Here is an 18041-nt window from a genome sequence, read left to right on the forward strand (position 1 = left end):
ACACACACCCCCGCACATCCAAATGTGGGCAGCCGAGCGGGACTAATGATCAATGAGGCTGACAAGAAAAACTCAAATCATAACACGCAGACAAGTTTCGTTGACAAACATTTCACTGATTGAGTCGCTTTCAAGTAATGCGTAAGACGGCTTTGTCCCACGGAGCCGGGTCTGGTTAAACAAACGGGACGACAGGAGCTCATTTGGATTCAGGAAGGAGCGTATCACAGCCAGACAGGATCAAGTACCGAAAGCAATAAGGGGAGTTATTGATCCATTTATTTGAACAAACTTTCTTGGTACAGGGAGTGAATCTGGCCTCCGTTGGTGTTTGGAATTCCCATAATGTCTGCAGGAAACTGGCTAAAGACTTGAGCTAATGATGCATCTTCATCCTACTTCTTGGTCGGCAGTTTGACATTGCTACTGCTACTACTGCTACTACTGCTACTACTGCGAATTTTTAACATGCAAAAGGCATTTAAAACATTTTTAAATATGTGTAACATTTAGGTTCTTTGGTAAGATGAACCTAAATGTCTTTCCTTGCTAGTTTACCTTCATCAAATTTCATGGCTGTACAGTTTTGAATGGGAACGTTTTAAATCAGAGTGCACAAATTTAGCCAGCACAGCTGATTTTGATTCTGTTGTCTACTGTACACTTAATTTGCACGTGGCTAATTCACAACAAACATAATCTCAAGACCTTTTTCTTCAACTCAATTCAATCGCAATTTCAACCGGCTATCAATGAGAAAAATTTACTAATAAGATGGAACTTTTGTGTTTTTTTGTGTAAAATGGTTTTTTCACTTTTGGTACTTTTTTGGTCAGACATTTTGTGCATCCTTCACTGTAAAAACAAAATCTTTACAAGTATTCTTTGCCTAGTTTCTAGTGCAAATGTGTTAGCATACTTGAAATAAGACAAAACTACCTTACAAGTAATTATAAAGCAAATACAGACACGTTGCTGTTTGACGTCACAAGATCCCACCGCCATGTGGGCCACAACTACCACTGATTTTAGATGTCAAGTTGTCAACATTACGTGCTAATTGGGGCCTGCCATGCAAAGCAATGGCAGGAACCTATTGCTATTGTCGGAGAAAGTGTTTCTTTATTGGGGCCTGCCATGCAAAGCAATGGCAGGAACCTATTACTATTGTCGGAGAGAAGCGTCTCTTTAATTGGGGCCTGCCATGCAAAGCAATGGCAGGAACCTATTACTCTACACCCAACAAGCGTCTCTTTATTATTATAGTTCTTTATTTAACCGTTAATGCGGCTCATACCGCTGGGTGCACACCTACAAATGAGGTATCAAAACGTGCAGAAAATTCACGCCATTGTTGCTATTACTTTTGGTGGGATTTGGGCTTAACGTGGCGACATAATTCGCAAAAAACTACGAAAAAAACCCCATTATAAGTCAATGGGAAAAATCCTGGAAATACCCTATTTTTGAGGATTTTCTGTGTCGTCACTAATTCACGTAGAAATGCCATTCAAATTTCATTTTGTAGATACGTCTGTGATCTCTTCGAAAGTGAAGACGGCTCGTCGATAACAGTTACGGTTTGTCCACAATTTGCCTCTAAGCGACCCAAAGTTTCTCATTTTTCCTAAAGTTAGAGTGCTTCTCTCGCTGATTAGAGTGAGAGATCAAGACAACTTTTTCAACCCAAATCATTTTTGAAATCGCCATCACGCCCACAAATATCGCACGATTAGTATCAAAATCGGTCCTGACATTGATACGCCTGTCTGCTCCGGTAAAATGTTTTCGAAATTTATCTAGATCGTACGGTTTTCTGTCACGGTGCTTCAGAGCAAAGTCATGCGACAGGATTTTCTGAGGCTGTCTGAGGCTCTCTCCCATGTATTTGAATAGAATTTCAGATCTGGGCACAACATTTCTTTCTCTCATCGCTGTAAATGTTCTGAGTGAGGTACAGATATGAATCTCGGGACTATCGCAGAAGACACATTGACCTGTCATACGCTTCAAACGCTTTTCGAATATGTATTACGGTTCCCGACCAGGAAGGATTTGTTTCCAATGCTTTTTGTCAGTAAAACGTGTTTGCTCAAACACACAATTGTGTGTTTGACAGCTCAGAGCTCAGAGCTCACACCCTGCTGAGACCATTATTTGCCATAGCAACGGATCTCAAGAGGCTATTGGCTGCTGGTTTGGACTACAGATACGCATCATTGTAGTTCTATCTATAGTGGAACCCTCAGTTGAAACAGATCAGGACTGAACTGGCCTTTAGAACTATTTGCTGCTATGGGCTGTATATAACTGATTTAACTCAGGAACTGTTACACATGGTATTAGTTTGGAACTTTAAAATTAAGCATAATAATAATTTCAAAATAAAAGCCTTGAATATTTTTACATCAGGTAATTGCTGTTTTTGGCTTTATTTGACTTTTTCATCCAAAGCACTGTTACACATGGTATTAGTTTGGCCCTTTGAAATGAAGCTTAACAAAAATTTCAAAATAAAAGCTTTGAATATTTTTACATCATGTAATTGCTCTTTTTGGCTTTATATGACTTTTTCATCCAAAGCACTGTTACACATGGGATTAGTTCGGAACTTTAAAATGGAGCATAATAATTTCAAAATAAAAGCCTTGCATATTTTTACATCAGGTAATTGCGCTTTTTGGCTTTATGTGACTTTTTTATCCAAAGCACTGTTACACATGGGATTCGTTCAGAACTTTAAAATGGAGCATACTGAAAATTTCAAAATAAAAGCCTTGAGAATTCTTACATGAGATTATTGCTGTTTTGAGCACTATATAACTGATTTTATCCAATGACTGTTATTCATGGTATTAGTTTGGCCCTTTGAAATGAAGCATAGTGAAAATTTCAAAATAAAAGCCTTGAATATTTTTTAAATGAAGTAATTGCTCATTTTGGCTTTATTTGACTTTTTCATCCAAAGCACTGTTACACATGGTATTAGTTTGGCCCTTTTGAAATGAAGCATAATGAAAATTCCAAAATAAAAGCCTTGAATATTTTTACATCAGCTACTTGTGTTTTGAGCATTATATAACCATTTTAACCCAAGGACTATTACGCATGGGATTAGTTTGGCCCTTTGAAATGAAGCATACTGAAACTTCCAAAATAAAAGCCTTGACAACATTTTAAATCGTACCGAATGGTGAACGTCCACCTTACTAACGTTCTTGTGGTTCTCTGCGTGCCATTGATCACGTTGCGCCGTCCTTTAGCGTCGATGCCAATTTGTAGCGTGACGACGCCGGGCCCAAACCCGACGGGCGCGCCTTGGCAGGCCCCGGCTAAATTTCTTCAGAAATTTTGGTTTTCTAGTATTATTATTATTATTATTATAGAACTTTATTTTTCTTCCGTAACCGTTAATGCGGCTCGTACCGCTGGGTGCACACCTACAAATGAGGTATCAAATCGTGCAGAAAATTCACGCCATTGGAGCTATTACTTCTGGTGGGATTTGGGGTAAACGTGGCGACATAATTCGCAAAAAACTACGAAAAAAACCCCATTATAACTCAATGGGAAAAATCCTAGAAATACCCTATATTTGAGGATTTGCTGTGTCGTCACAAATTCACCTAGAAATGCCATTCAAATTTCATTTTGTAGATACGTCTGTGATCTCTTCGAAAGTGAAGACGGCTCGTCGATACCAGTTATGGTTTGTCCACAATTTGCCTCTAAGCGACCCAAAGTTTCTCATTTTTGCTCATATTAGAGTGACAGCCGACCTCGGATCAGATATGGGCACAACATTTCTTTCTCTCATCACTGTAAATGCTCTGAGTGAGGTACAGATATGAATCTCGGGACTATCGCAGAAGACACATTGAACTGTCATACGCTTAAAACGCTTTTCGAATATGTATTACGGTTCCCGAACAAGAAGGATTTGTTTCCAATGCTTTTTTTCAGTAAAGTGTGTTTGCTCAAACACACTTGTGTGTTTGAGAGCTCACAGCTCAGAGCTCACACCTGCTGAGACCATTATTTGCCATAGCAACGGAACTCAAGAGGCTATTGGCTGCTGGTTAGGACTACGAATACGCATCACTGTAGTTCTATCTATCCTCAGTTGAAACAGATCAGGACTGAGAACTGGCCTTTAGAACTACTGCTGCTATGGGCTGTATATAACTGATTTAACTCAGTAACTGTTACACATGGGATTAGTTTGGAACTTTAAAATGGAGCATAATAATAATTTCAAAATAAAAGCCTTGAATATTTTTACATCAGGTAATTGCTGTTTTTGGCTTTATTTGACGTTTTCATCCAAAGCACTGTTACACATGGGATTACTTTGGAACTTTAAAATGGAGAATAATAATAATTTCAAAATAAAAGCCTTGAATAATTTTACATCAGGTAATTGCTTTTTTTGGCCGTATATGACTTTTTCATCCAAAGCAATGTTACACATGGGATTAGTTTGGAACTTTAAAATGGAGAATAATAATTTCAAAATAAAAGCCTTGAATAGTTTTACATCAGGTAATTGCTGTTTTTGGCTTTATTTGACGTTTTCATCCAAAGCACTGTTACACATGGGATTACTTTGGAACTTTAAAATGGAGAATAATAATAATTTCAAAATAAAAGCCTTGAATATTTTTACATCAGGTAATTGCTGTTTTTGGCTTTATATGACTTTTTCATCCAAAGCACTGTTACACATGGGATTAGTTTGGAACTTTAAAATGGAGCATAATAATAATTTCAAAATAAAAGCCTTGAATATTTTTACATCAGGTAATTGCTGTTTTTGGCTTTATATGACTTTTTCATCCAAAGCACTGTTACACATGGGATTAGTTTGGAACTTTAAAATGGAGCATACTGAAAATTTCAAAATAAAAGCCTTGAATATTTTTACATCAGGTAATTGCTCTTTTTGGCTTTATTTGACTTTTTCATCCAAAGCACTGTTACACGTGGTATTAGTTTGGCCCTTTGAAATGAAGCATTCTGAAAATTTCAAAATAAAAGCCTTGAATAATTTTACATGACGTAATTGCTCTTTTTGGCTTTATTTGACTTTTTCATCCAAAGCACTGTTACACGTGGTATTAGTTTGGCCCTTTGAAATGAAGCATACTGAAAATTTCAAAATAAAAGCCTTGAATATTTTTTACATCAGCTACTTGTGTTTTGAGCATTATATAACTATTTTAACCCAAGGACTATTACGCATGGGATTAGTTTGGCCCTTTGAAATGAAGTTTAACAAAACTTCCAAAATAAAAGCCTTGACAACATTTTAAATCGTACCGAACGGTGCACGTCCGCCTCGCTTAACGTTCTTGCGGTTCTCCGCGTGCCACTGCTTACGTCGCGGCGTTCTTTGGCGTCGACGCCGATTTGTGGCGCGACGATGCCGGGCCCGAACTCCACGGCCGCGCCTTGGCAGGCCCCGGCTAAATTTCTTCCGAAATTTTCTAGTGTTTTAATTGACCTTGTCCCTGTAAATGATTGGCCTGTTGCAATATGCAATAAATCAATTAATCACATGATCAATTAAAATTAGTTCAATATTTTCCATTCGCACAATTTATTGGGGCCTGCCATGCAAAGCAATGGCAGGAACCTATTGCTATTCTCCCAATTCTTTATTTTTCATCCGTAACCGTTAATGCGGCTCATACCGCTGGGTGCACACCTACAAATGAGGTATCAAAACGTGCAGAAAATTCACGCCATTGGAGCTATTACTTTTGGTGGGATTTGGGCTTAACGTGGCGACATAATTCGCAAAAAACTACGAAAAAAACCCCATTATAAGTCAATGGGAAAAATCCTAGAAATACCCTATTTTTGAGGATTTTCTGTGTCGTCACAAATTCACCTAGAAATGCCATTCAAATTTCATTTTGTAGATACGTCTGTGATCTCTTCGAAAGTGAAGACGGCTCGTCGATACCAGTTACGGTTTGTCCACAATTTGTCTCTAAGCGACCCAAAGTTTCTCATTTTTCCAAAAATTAGAGTGAGAGCCAGGGCCTTTAGATCTCGGCTAGAGTGAGAAATGGAGAGATTTTTTGAGCCCAAAATAATTTTGAAATCGCCATCACGCCCACAAATATCGCACGATTGGTATCAAAATCGGTCCTGACATTGATACGCCTGTCTGCTCCGGTAAAATGTTTTCGAAATTTATCTAGATCGTACGGTTTTCTGTCACGGTGCTTCAGAGCAAAGTCATGCGACAGGATTTTCTAGGCTGTCTCAGGCTCTTTCACTAACAGTTCACACCTTGGTGAGAAACTTATTTCCCATAGCAACGGAACTCAAGAGGCTATTGGCTGCTGATTAGGACTACAAATACGCATCACTGTAGTTCTAACTATAGTGGAACGCTCAGTTGAAACAGATCAGGACTGAACTGGCCTTTAGAACTACTTGCTGCTATGGGCTGTATATAACTGATTTAACTCAGTAACTGTTACACATGGGATTAGTTTGGAACTTTAAAATTAAGCATAATAATAATTTCAAAATAAAAGCCTTGAATATTTTTTAATCAGATATTTGCTCTGTTGGGCAATATATAACTGATTTAACCCAATGACTGTTATACATGGGATTAGTTTGGCCCTTTGAAATGAAGTTTAACAAAAATTCCAAAATAAAAGCCTTGAATATTTTTACATGACGTAATTGCTCTTTTTGCCTTTATTTGACTTTTTCATCCAAAGCACTGTTACACATGGTATTAGTTCGGAACTTTAAAATGAAGCATACTGAAAATTTCAAAATAAAAGCCTTGAATATTTTTATATGACGTAATTGCTCTTTTAATCTTTATTTGACTTTTTCATCCAAAGCACTGTTACACATGGTATTAGTTTGGCCTTTTGAAATGAAGCTTAACAAAAATTTCAAAATAAAAGCCTTGAATATTTTTACATCATGTAATTGCTCTTTTTGGCTTTATTTGACTTTTTCGTCCAAAGCACTGATAAACATAGGATTAGTTTGGCGCTTTGAAATGAAGCTTAACAAACATTTCAAAATAAAAGCCTTTAATATTTTTACATCAGCTACTTGTGTTTTGAGCATTATATAACTATTTTAACCCAAGGACTATTACGCATGGGATTAGTTTGGCCCTTTGAAATGAAGTTTAACAAAACTTCCAAAATAAAAGCCTTGACAACATTTTAAATCATACTGAATGGTGCACGTCCACCTTACTTAACGTTCTTGTGATTCTCAGCATGCTATTGATTACGTTGCAGCGTTCTTTAGCATCGATGCCAATTTGTAGCATGACAACGCCGGGCCCAAACCGACGGGCACGCCTTGGCAGGCCCCGGCTAAATTTCTTCCGAAATTTTCTAGTTGGGGCCTGCCATGCAAAGCAATGGCAGGAACCTATTACTCTACACCCAACAAGCGTCTCTTTAATATTATTATAATTCTTTATTTTTCTTCCGTAACCGTTAATGCGGCTCATACCGCTGGGTGCACACCTACAAATGAGGTATCAAAACGTGCAGAAAATTCATGCCATTGGAGCTATTACTTTTGGTGGGATTCGGGCTTAACGTGGCGACATAATTCGCAAAAAACTACGAAAAAAACCCCATTATAAGTCAATGGGAAAAATCCTAGAAATACCCTATTTTTGAGAATTTTCTGTGTCGTCACAAATTCACCTAGAAATGCCATTCAAATTTCATTTTGTAGATACGTCTGTGATCTCTTCGAAAGTGAAGACGGCTCGTCGATACCAGTTACGGTTTGTCCACAATTTGTCTCTAAGCGACCCAAAGTTTCTCATTTTTCTTAAAGTTAGAGTGCGTGTCTGGCTGCTTAGAGTGAGAAATCAAGAGACCTTTTTCAGCCCGAATCATTTTTGAAATCGCCATCACGCCCACAAATATCGCACGATTAGTATCAAAATCGGTCCTGACATTGATACGCCTGTCTGCTCCGGTAAAATGTTTTCGAAATTTATCTAGATCGTACGGTTTTCTGTCACGGTGCTTCAGAGCAAAGTCATGCGACAGGATTTTCTGAGGCTGTCTCAGGCTTTCTCCCATGTATTTGAATAGAATTTCAGATCTGGGCACAACATTTCTTTCTCTCATCGCTGTAAATGTTCTGAGTGAGGTACAGATATGAATCTCGGGACTATCGCAGAAGACACATAGGCCTCTCATACGCTCCAAACGCTTTTCGAATATGTATTACGGTTCCCGAACAGGAAGGATTTGTTTCCAATGCTGTTTTTCAGTAAAACGTGTTTGCTCAAACACACAATTGTGTGTTTGAGAGCTCAGAGCTCACACCCTGCTGAGACCATTATTAACCATAGCAACGGAACTCAAGAGGCTATTGGCTGCTGATTAGCACTACAAATACGCATCATTGTAGTTCTATCTATAGTGAAACCCTCAGTTGAAACAGATCAGGACTTAACTGGCCTTTTCAACTACCTGCTGCTATGGTTTAACTCAGTAACTGTTACACATGGGATTAGTTTGGAACTTTAAAATGGAGCATAATAATAATTTCAAAATAAAAGCCTTGAATATTTTTACATCATGTAATTGCTATTTTTGGCTTTGTATGACTTTTTCATCCAAAGCACTGTTACACATGGGATTAGTTCGGAACTTTAAAATGGAGCATAATAATAATTTCAAAATAAAAGCCTTGAATATTTTTACATCATGTAATTGCTATTTTTGGCTTTGTATGACTCTTTCATCCAAAGCACTGTTACACATGGGATTAGTTCGGAACTTTAAAATGGAGCATAATAATAATTTCAAAATAAAAGCCTTGAATATTTTTACATCATGTAATTGCTGTTTTTGGCTTTGTGTGACTTTTTCATCCAAAGCACTGTTACACATGGGATTAGTTCGGAACTGTAAAATGGAGCATAATAATAATTTCAAAATAAAAGCCTTGAATATTTTTACATCATGTAATTGCTGTTTTTGGCTTTGTATGACTTTTTCATCCAAAGCACTGTTACACATGGGATTAGTTTGGAACTTTAAAATTAAGCATACTGAAAATTTCAAAATAAAAGCCTTGAATATTTTTACATCATGTAATTGCTGTTTTTGGCTTTGTATGACTCTTTCATCCAAAGCACTGTTACACATGGGATTAGTTCGGAACTTTAAAATGGAGCATAATAATAATTTCAAAATAAAAGCCTTGAATATTTTTACATCATGTAATTGCTGTTTTTGGCTTTGTGTGACTTTTTCATCCAAAGCACTGTTACACATGGGATTAGTTCGGAACTGTAAAATGGAGCATAATAATAATTTCAAAATAAAAGCCTTGAATATTTTTACATCATGTAATTGCTGTTTTTGGCTTTGTATGACTTTTTCATCCAAAGCACTGTTACACATGGGATTAGTTCGGAACTTTAAAATGGAGCATAATAATAATTTCAAAAGAAAAGCCTTGAATATTTTTACATCATGTAATTGCTGTTTTTGGCTTTGTGTGACTTTTTCATCCAAAGCACTGTTACACATGGGATTAGTTCGGAACTTTAAAATGGAGCATAATAATAATTTCAAAATAAAAGCCTTGAATATTTTTACCTCAGGTAATTGCTGTTTTTGGCTTTATATGACTTTTTCATCCAAAGCACTGTTACACATGGGATTAGTTTGGAACTTTAAAATTAAGCATACTGAAAATTTCAAAATAAAAGCCTTGAATATTTTTACATGACATAATTGTCTTTTTGGCTTTATTTGACTTTTTCATCCAAAGCACTGTTACACATTGGATTAGTTCGGAACTTTAAAATGGAGCATAATAATAATTTCAAAATAAAAGCCTTGAATATTTTTACATCATGTAATTGCTGTTTTTGGCTTTGTGTGACTTTTTCATCCAAAGCACTGTTACACATGGGATTAGTTCGGAACTGTAAAATGGAGCATAATAATAATTTCAAAATAAAAGCCTTGAATATTTTTACATCATGTAATTGCTGTTTTTGGCTTTGTATGACTTTTTCATCCAAAGCACTGTTACACATGGGATTAGTTTGGAACTTTAAAATGGAGCATAATAATAATTTCAAAATAAAAGCCTTGAATATTTTTACATCATGTAATTGCTCTTTTTGGCCGTATATGACTTTTTCATCCAAAGCACTGTTACACATGGGATTAGTTCGGAACTTTAAAATGGAGCATAATAATAATTTCAAAATAAAAGCCTTGAATATTTTTACATCATGTAATTGCTGTTTTTGGCTTTGTGTGACTTTTTCATCCAAAGCACTGTTACACATGGGATTAGTTCGGAACTGTAAAATGGAGCATAATAATAATTTCAAAATAAAAGCCTTGAATATTTTTACATCATGTAATTGCTGTTTTTGGCTTTGTATGACTTTTTCATCCAAAGCACTGTTACACATGGGATTCGTTCGGAACTTTAAAATGGAGCATAATAATAATTTCAAAATAAAAGCCTTGAATATTTTTACCTCAGGTAATTGCTGTTTTTGGCTTTATATGACTTTTTCATCCAAAGCACTGTTACACATGGGATTAGTTTGGAACTTTAAAATTAAGCATACTGAAAATTTCAAAATAAAAGCCTTGAATATTTTTACATGACATAATTGTCTTTTTGGCTTTATTTGACTTTTTCATCCAAAGCACTGTTACACATGGGATTAGTTCGGAACTGTAAAATGGAGCATAATAATAATTTCAAAATAAAAGCCTTGAATATTTTTACATCATGTAATTGCTGTTTTTGGCTTTGTATGACTTTTTCATCCAAAGCACTGTTACACATGGGATTAGTTCGGAACTTTAAAATGGAGCATAATAATAATTTCAAAAGAAAAGCCTTGAATATTTTTACATCATGTAATTGCTGTTTTTGGCTTTGTGTGACTTTTTCATCCAAAGCACTGTTACACATGGGATTAGTTCGGAACTTTAAAATGGAGCATAATAATAATTTCAAAATAAAAGCCTTGAATATTTTTACCTCAGGTAATTGCTGTTTTTGGCTTTATATGACTTTTTCATCCAAAGCACTGTTACACATGGGATTAGTTTGGAACTTTAAAATTAAGCATACTGAAAATTTCAAAATAAAAGCCTTGAATATTTTTACATGACATAATTGTCTTTTTGGCTTTATTTGACTTTTTCATCCAAAGCACTGTTACACATTGGATTAGTTCGGAACTTTAAAATGGAGCATAATAATAATTTCAAAATAAAAGCCTTGAATATTTTTACATCATGTAATTGCTCTTTTTGGCCGTATATGACTTTTTCATCCAAAGCACTGTTACACATGGGATTAGTTTGGAACTTTAAAATTAAGCATACTGAAAATTTCAAAATGAAAGCCTTGAATATTTTTACATCATGTAATTGCTGTTTTTGGCTTTGTATGACTCTTTCATCCAAAGCACTGTTACACATGGGATTAGTTCGGAACTTTAAAATGGAGCATAATAATAATTTCAAAATAAAAGCCTTGAATATTTTTACATCATGTAATTGCTGTTTTTGGCTTTGTGTGACTTTTTCATCCAAAGCACTGTTACACATGGGATTAGTTCGGAACTGTAAAATGGAGCATAATAATAATTTCAAAATAAAAGCCTTGAATATTTTTACATCATGTAATTGCTGTTTTTGGCTTTGTATGACTTTTTCATCCAAAGCACTGTTACACATGGGATTAGTTCGGAACTTTAAAATGGAGCATAATAATAATTTCAAAAGAAAAGCCTTGAATATTTTTACATCATGTAATTGCTGTTTTTGGCTTTGTGTGACTTTTTCATCCAAAGCACTGTTACACATGGGATTAGTTCGGAACTTTAAAATGGAGCATAATAATAATTTCAAAATAAAAGCCTTGAATATTTTTACCTCAGGTAATTGCTGTTTTTGGCTTTATATGACTTTTTCATCCAAAGCACTGTTACACATGGGATTAGTTTGGAACTTTAAAATTAAGCATACTGAAAATTTCAAAATAAAAGCCTTGAATATTTTTACATGACATAATTGTCTTTTTGGCTTTATTTGACTTTTTCATCCAAAGCACTGTTACACATTGGATTAGTTCGGAACTTTAAAATGGAGCATAATAATAATTTCAAAATAAAAGCCTTGAATATTTTTACATCATGTAATTGCTCTTTTTGGCCGTATATGACTTTTTCATCCAAAGCACTGTTACACATGGGATTAGTTTGGAACTTTAAAATTAAGCATACTGAAAATTTCAAAATAAAAGCCTTGAATATTTTTACATCATGTAATTGCTGTTTTTGGCTTTGTATGACTCTTTCATCCAAAGCACTGTTACACATGGGATTAGTTCGGAACTTTAAAATGGAGCATAATAATAATTTCAAAATAAAAGCCTTGAATATTTTTACATCATGTAATTGCTGTTTTTGGCTTTGTGTGACTTTTTCATCCAAAGCACTGTTACACATGGGATTAGTTCGGAACTGTAAAATGGAGCATAATAATAATTTCAAAATAAAAGCCTTGAATATTTTTACATCATGTAATTGCTGTTTTTGGCTTTGTATGACTTTTTCATCCAAAGCACTGTTACACATGGGATTAGTTCGGAACTTTAAAATGGAGCATAATAATAATTTCAAAATAAAAGCCTTGAATATTTTTACATCATGTAATTGCTGTTTTTGGCTTTGTGTGACTTTTTCATCCAAAGCACTGTTACACATGGGATTAGTTCGGAACTTTAAAATGGAGCATAATAATAATTTCAAAATAAAAGCCTTGAATATTTTTACCTCAGGTAATTGCTGTTTTTGGCTTTATATGACTTTTTCATCCAAAGCACTGTTACACATGGGATTAGTTTGGAACTTTAAAATTAAGCATACTGAAAATTTCAAAATAAAAGCCTTGAATATTTTTACATGACATAATTGTCTTTTTGGCTTTATTTGACTTTTTCATCCAAAGCACTGTTACACATGGGATTAGTTCGGAACTGTAAAATGGAGCATAATAATAATTTCAAAATAAAAGCCTTGAATATTTTTACATCATGTAATTGCTGTTTTTGGCTTTGTATGACTTTTTCATCCAAAGCACTGTTACACATGGGATTAGTTTGGAACTTTAAAATGGAGCATAATAATAATTTCAAAATAAAAGCCTTGAATATTTTTACATCATGTAATTGCTCTTTTTGGCCGTATATGACTTTTTCATCCAAAGCACTGTTACACATGGGATTAGTTCGGAACTTTAAAATGGAGCATAATAATAATTTCAAAATAAAAGCCTTGAATATTTTTACATCATGTAATTGCTGTTTTTGGCTTTGTGTGACTTTTTCATCCAAAGCACTGTTACACATGGGATTAGTTCGGAACTGTAAAATGGAGCATAATAATAATTTCAAAATAAAAGCCTTGAATATTTTTACATCATGTAATTGCTGTTTTTGGCTTTGTATGACTTTTTCATCCAAAGCACTGTTACACATGGGATTAGTTCGGAACTTTAAAATGGAGCATAATAATAATTTCAAAAGAAAAGCCTTGAATATTTTTACATCATGTAATTGCTGTTTTTGGCTTTGTGTGACTTTTTCATCCAAAGCACTGTTACACATGGGATTAGTTCGGAACTTTAAAATGGAGCATACTGAAAATTTCAAAATAAAAGCCTTGAATATTTTTACATGACATAATTGTCTTTTTGGCTTTATTTGACTTTTTCATCCAAAGCACTGTTACACATTGGATTAGTTCGGAACTTTAAAATGGAGCATAATAATAATTTCAAAATAAAAGCCTTGAATATTTTTACATCATGTAATTGCTCTTTTTGGCCGTATATGACTTTTTCATCCAAAGCACTGTTACACATGGGATTAGTTCGGAACTTTAAAATGGAGCATAATAATAATTTCAAAATAAAAGCCTTGAATATTTTTACATCATGTAATTGCTGTTTTTGGCTTTGTGTGACTTTTTCATCCAAAGCACTGTTACACATGGGATTAGTTCGGAACTGTAAAATGGAGCATAATAATAATTTCAAAATAAAAGCCTTGAATATTTTTACATCATGTAATTGCTGTTTTTGGCTTTGTATGACTTTTTCATCCAAAGCACTGTTACACATGGGATTCGTTCGGAACTTTAAAATGGAGCATAATAATAATTTCAAAATAAAAGCCTTGAATATTTTTACCTCAGGTAATTGCTGTTTTTGGCTTTATATGACTTTTTCATCCAAAGCACTGTTACACATGGGATTAGTTTGGAACTTTAAAATTAAGCATACTGAAAATTTCAAAATAAAAGCCTTGAATATTTTTACATGACATAATTGTCTTTTTGGCTTTATTTGACTTTTTCATCCAAAGCACTGTTACACATTGGATTAGTTCGGAACTTTAAAATGGAGCATAATAATAATTTCAAAATAAAAGCCTTGAATATTTTTACATCATGTAATTGCTCTTTTTGGCCGTATATGACTTTTTCATCCAAAGCACTGTTACACATGGGATTAGTTCGGAACTGTAAAATGGAGCATAATAATAATTTCAAAATAAAAGCCTTGAATATTTTTACATCATGTAATTGCTGTTTTTGGCTTTGTATGACTTTTTCATCCAAAGCACTGTTACACATGGGATTCGTTCGGAACTTTAAAATGGAGCATAATAATAATTTCAAAATAAAAGCCTTGAATATTTTTACCTCAGGTAATTGCTGTTTTTGGCTTTATATGACTTTTTCATCCAAAGCACTGTTACACATGGGATTAGTTTGGAACTTTAAAATTAAGCATACTGAAAATTTCAAAATAAAAGCCTTGAATATTTTTACATGACATAATTGTCTTTTTGGCTTTATTTGACTTTTTCATCCAAAGCACTGTTACACATTGGATTAGTTCGGAACTTTAAAATGGAGCATAATAATAATTTCAAAATAAAAGCCTTGAATATTTTTACATCATGTAATTGCTCTTTTTGGCCGTATATGACTTTTTCATCCAAAGCACTGTTACACATGGGATTAGTTTGTCCCTTTGAAATGAAGCATACTGAAAATTTCAAAATTACACGTGGTATTAGTTCAGAACTTTAAAATTAAGCTTAATGAAAATTTCAAAATAAAAGCCTTGAATATTTTTACATGACGTAATTGCTCTTTTTGGCTTTATTTGACTTTTTCATCCAAAGCACTCTTACACATGGTATTAGTTTGGCCCTTTGAAATGAAGCATACTGAAAATTTCAAAATAAAAGCCTTGAATATTTTTACATCAACTACTTGCGTTTTCAGCATTATATAACTGATTTAACCCAATGACTATTACACATGGGATTAAAATAGACTGTTTTGCATGAGCAGCAGATAGATCCTCTATTGCACATGTGTCAAACTCAAGGCCCGCGGGCCACATGTGGCCCGCTACGTCATTTTATGTGGCCCTCTCCCCCCTACCACCGTTTTACAGCCCCATTGATTGACTTAAAATAGGTTTTGAGCACGAATTGACTACAAACTACATATCCCATAATGCCTTCCGATTCTTACCAACCAACATTACGGCTTCTCGCCACTAGAGTGCAGCAGAGTCACCTCAAGCTGATTATTAATTTTCCCAGCGAATAAAACTGAAACATCGACAAGCTAACAAGCTAAAGAGTGAAGTCCCGTGATGTTTCAATCGAGGACTTTTACCGTCTACTGCCCCCTGATTTGATGCCACAGCTTCGACTCCATGCAGCTCGTGTTTTGTCCACGTTTGGAAGCACCTATCTGTGCGAACAGATGTTTTCAATAATGACTTTAAACAAGACCAAGCACAGATCGCGCATTACTGACGAAAACCTACACGCCGTTTTGCGGATTGCCACAGAATAGAACTAAAACCAGACATCGACGAACTGACCAGGGGAAAACGGTGCCTGACATCCGGCCAGAAAACATTGGTAAGCACAAACAAACTACATTTAAATAGAACGAATGTAAAACCAAAACTCAGTATACTGGAATATGCATATAGTTTATTGATTTTGCTTGTGTTTTGTTTATTTACAGAACACAACACAATGAGGATGTGTGTGAGTTGGTGACAGGGTGAAGAGGATCAGCTTTGTGTTCAAGGACAGGCAACGTCACCTCATTGTTTTGTTCTTATGTGAAATGCATGTTCGTTGTGTAATAAATAACGAAAAAGTTTTGTGAATGAAGTTGAGAGTTAATATCAAAACTTGTTTTTTATTATTTGTCTGCTTATCTTCAAAGCAGACAAAGAATAATTTTCCCAGCGAATAAAACTGAAACATCGACAAGCTAACGAGCTAAAGAGCGAAGTTTAGCTGAGCAGTTTAAAAATACTGAGCATATTTTTAAACTGCTCAGTTTAAAAATACTGTAATTTTTAAACTGAGCAGTAATTTTACATCCATGCAAACTCAAATGTAATATTTAAAACTTGAATACATAAAATCAGTTATTTAACAATATGAGGTGTTTAATTTATTTTTAACATTGTATTTTCATACATTTATGCTAGGGTTGACCAAGTCTAGTTTTCCAGACCTATCACTCTGCAACTTTAGATGCGTTCTTTCTCTAACACACCTGGATCATTGACTCATTCATAGGCCTCTACAGAACTGAGTTGCTGCTAATGAGGGAAGTCAACTTTTTGTCTGGGGTATGTTTTAGCAGGGACGCATCTAAAAGTTGCAGTCTTGAGGACTGCACTTGGGCATTCCTGATTTATACCGTCAATGTGGCCCATTGAGGGCGGCCAATATGCTGAAGTGGCCCTTGGTGAAATTGAGTTTGACACCCCTGCTCTATTGAAATGGGGATACAGGGAAAGAGGTACTGTGCTGCGGTGCGTTATCCAAGTACTCCTTTTTGGTTGTTTCCATATGCAAATGTTGATCTAGAAGTTTATAACAAAATGCAAGTTTTCTAAATGATAGAATTAAGAATATGTATAAATCCTTTATAGTTATATATACAGATGGTTCAAAAGATTTAGTTTCAAATAAAACAGGATTTGCTTATTCTATTCCTGAACTAGATATATTTATGAAACAAAGAACATCTTACCATTTAGCTGTTTACACACTGGAAATGTTTGCAATACTGATGGCCTTACAGTGGGTAGAGCAAAATAAAATTGGAAAAGTACTTATATGTTCAGATTCATTCTCAACACTAATGTCTATTTTAAATACAGTATCTCATCTGAAATTCGTATGGAGTTAGTATACGAGATTTATGAAGTTATATTTAGAATGAAACTAACTCAAAAAGAGATTAGGTTTATGTGGATACCAGCTCATAAAGATATAGCAGGAAATGAAATGGTAGATCATTTAGCTAAGGTGTCCTTAAAACAAAGTAGAATTATGGAGATAAAGTATTGTAAGTCTGAAATAAATTCAATTATTAAGAGCAAAATTAAATCTGAATGGCAACAATTGTGGGAAGAAGGAACTAAAGGTCATCATTTATTTCATATACAAAAGAATGTAGGGAATATGGAAATAATAGGAGAAAATCGAAAAGAGCAAGTAGTAATGAAAAGATTGTGCCTTGGACATACTGGATTAAATAAAACTTTACATTTGATTGGTAAAAATCCAACAGGTAGATGTGATTGTGGTATGGATATGGAAACAGTAGAACATGTAATAATTAATTGTGGAAAATATACAGCAAGTAGAGAGAAGCTAAAACAATAAATTAGGAAATATGATATAGAGACATTTAAACTTAATAAGATATTAATTAAACACAAAATAAATAAAGCGGTTATTAAATTTTTGAAGGTAACAGGATTATATGTAAGAATTTAGATTGGGGGAGATGCTGTCGTACACACTCCAGCCAGTAGATGGCGATAATACATATTAACGTTAGATGTCACCCGCCGCTAAAAATCACAAGCAAGAAGAAGAAGGACCTTTCTGCTTCCGAATCTGCT

At 34.6% G+C, this 18041-nt stretch overlaps 1 protein-coding gene across 7 annotated transcripts in view; it reads right to left on the reverse strand.

Annotated features, from left to right (window-relative positions):
* Window positions 1-18041, reverse strand: part of lrfn1 (leucine rich repeat and fibronectin type III domain containing 1) — a 212761-nt gene that overhangs the window by 64930 nt on the left and 129790 nt on the right. The gene's annotated exons all lie outside the window — the stretch shown is intronic.

Source organism: Xiphophorus maculatus, chromosome 18 (genome assembly GCF_002775205.1).
Source record: "Xiphophorus maculatus strain JP 163 A chromosome 18, X_maculatus-5.0-male, whole genome shotgun sequence".
Taxonomy (NCBI): domain Eukaryota; kingdom Metazoa; phylum Chordata; class Actinopteri; order Cyprinodontiformes; family Poeciliidae; genus Xiphophorus; species Xiphophorus maculatus.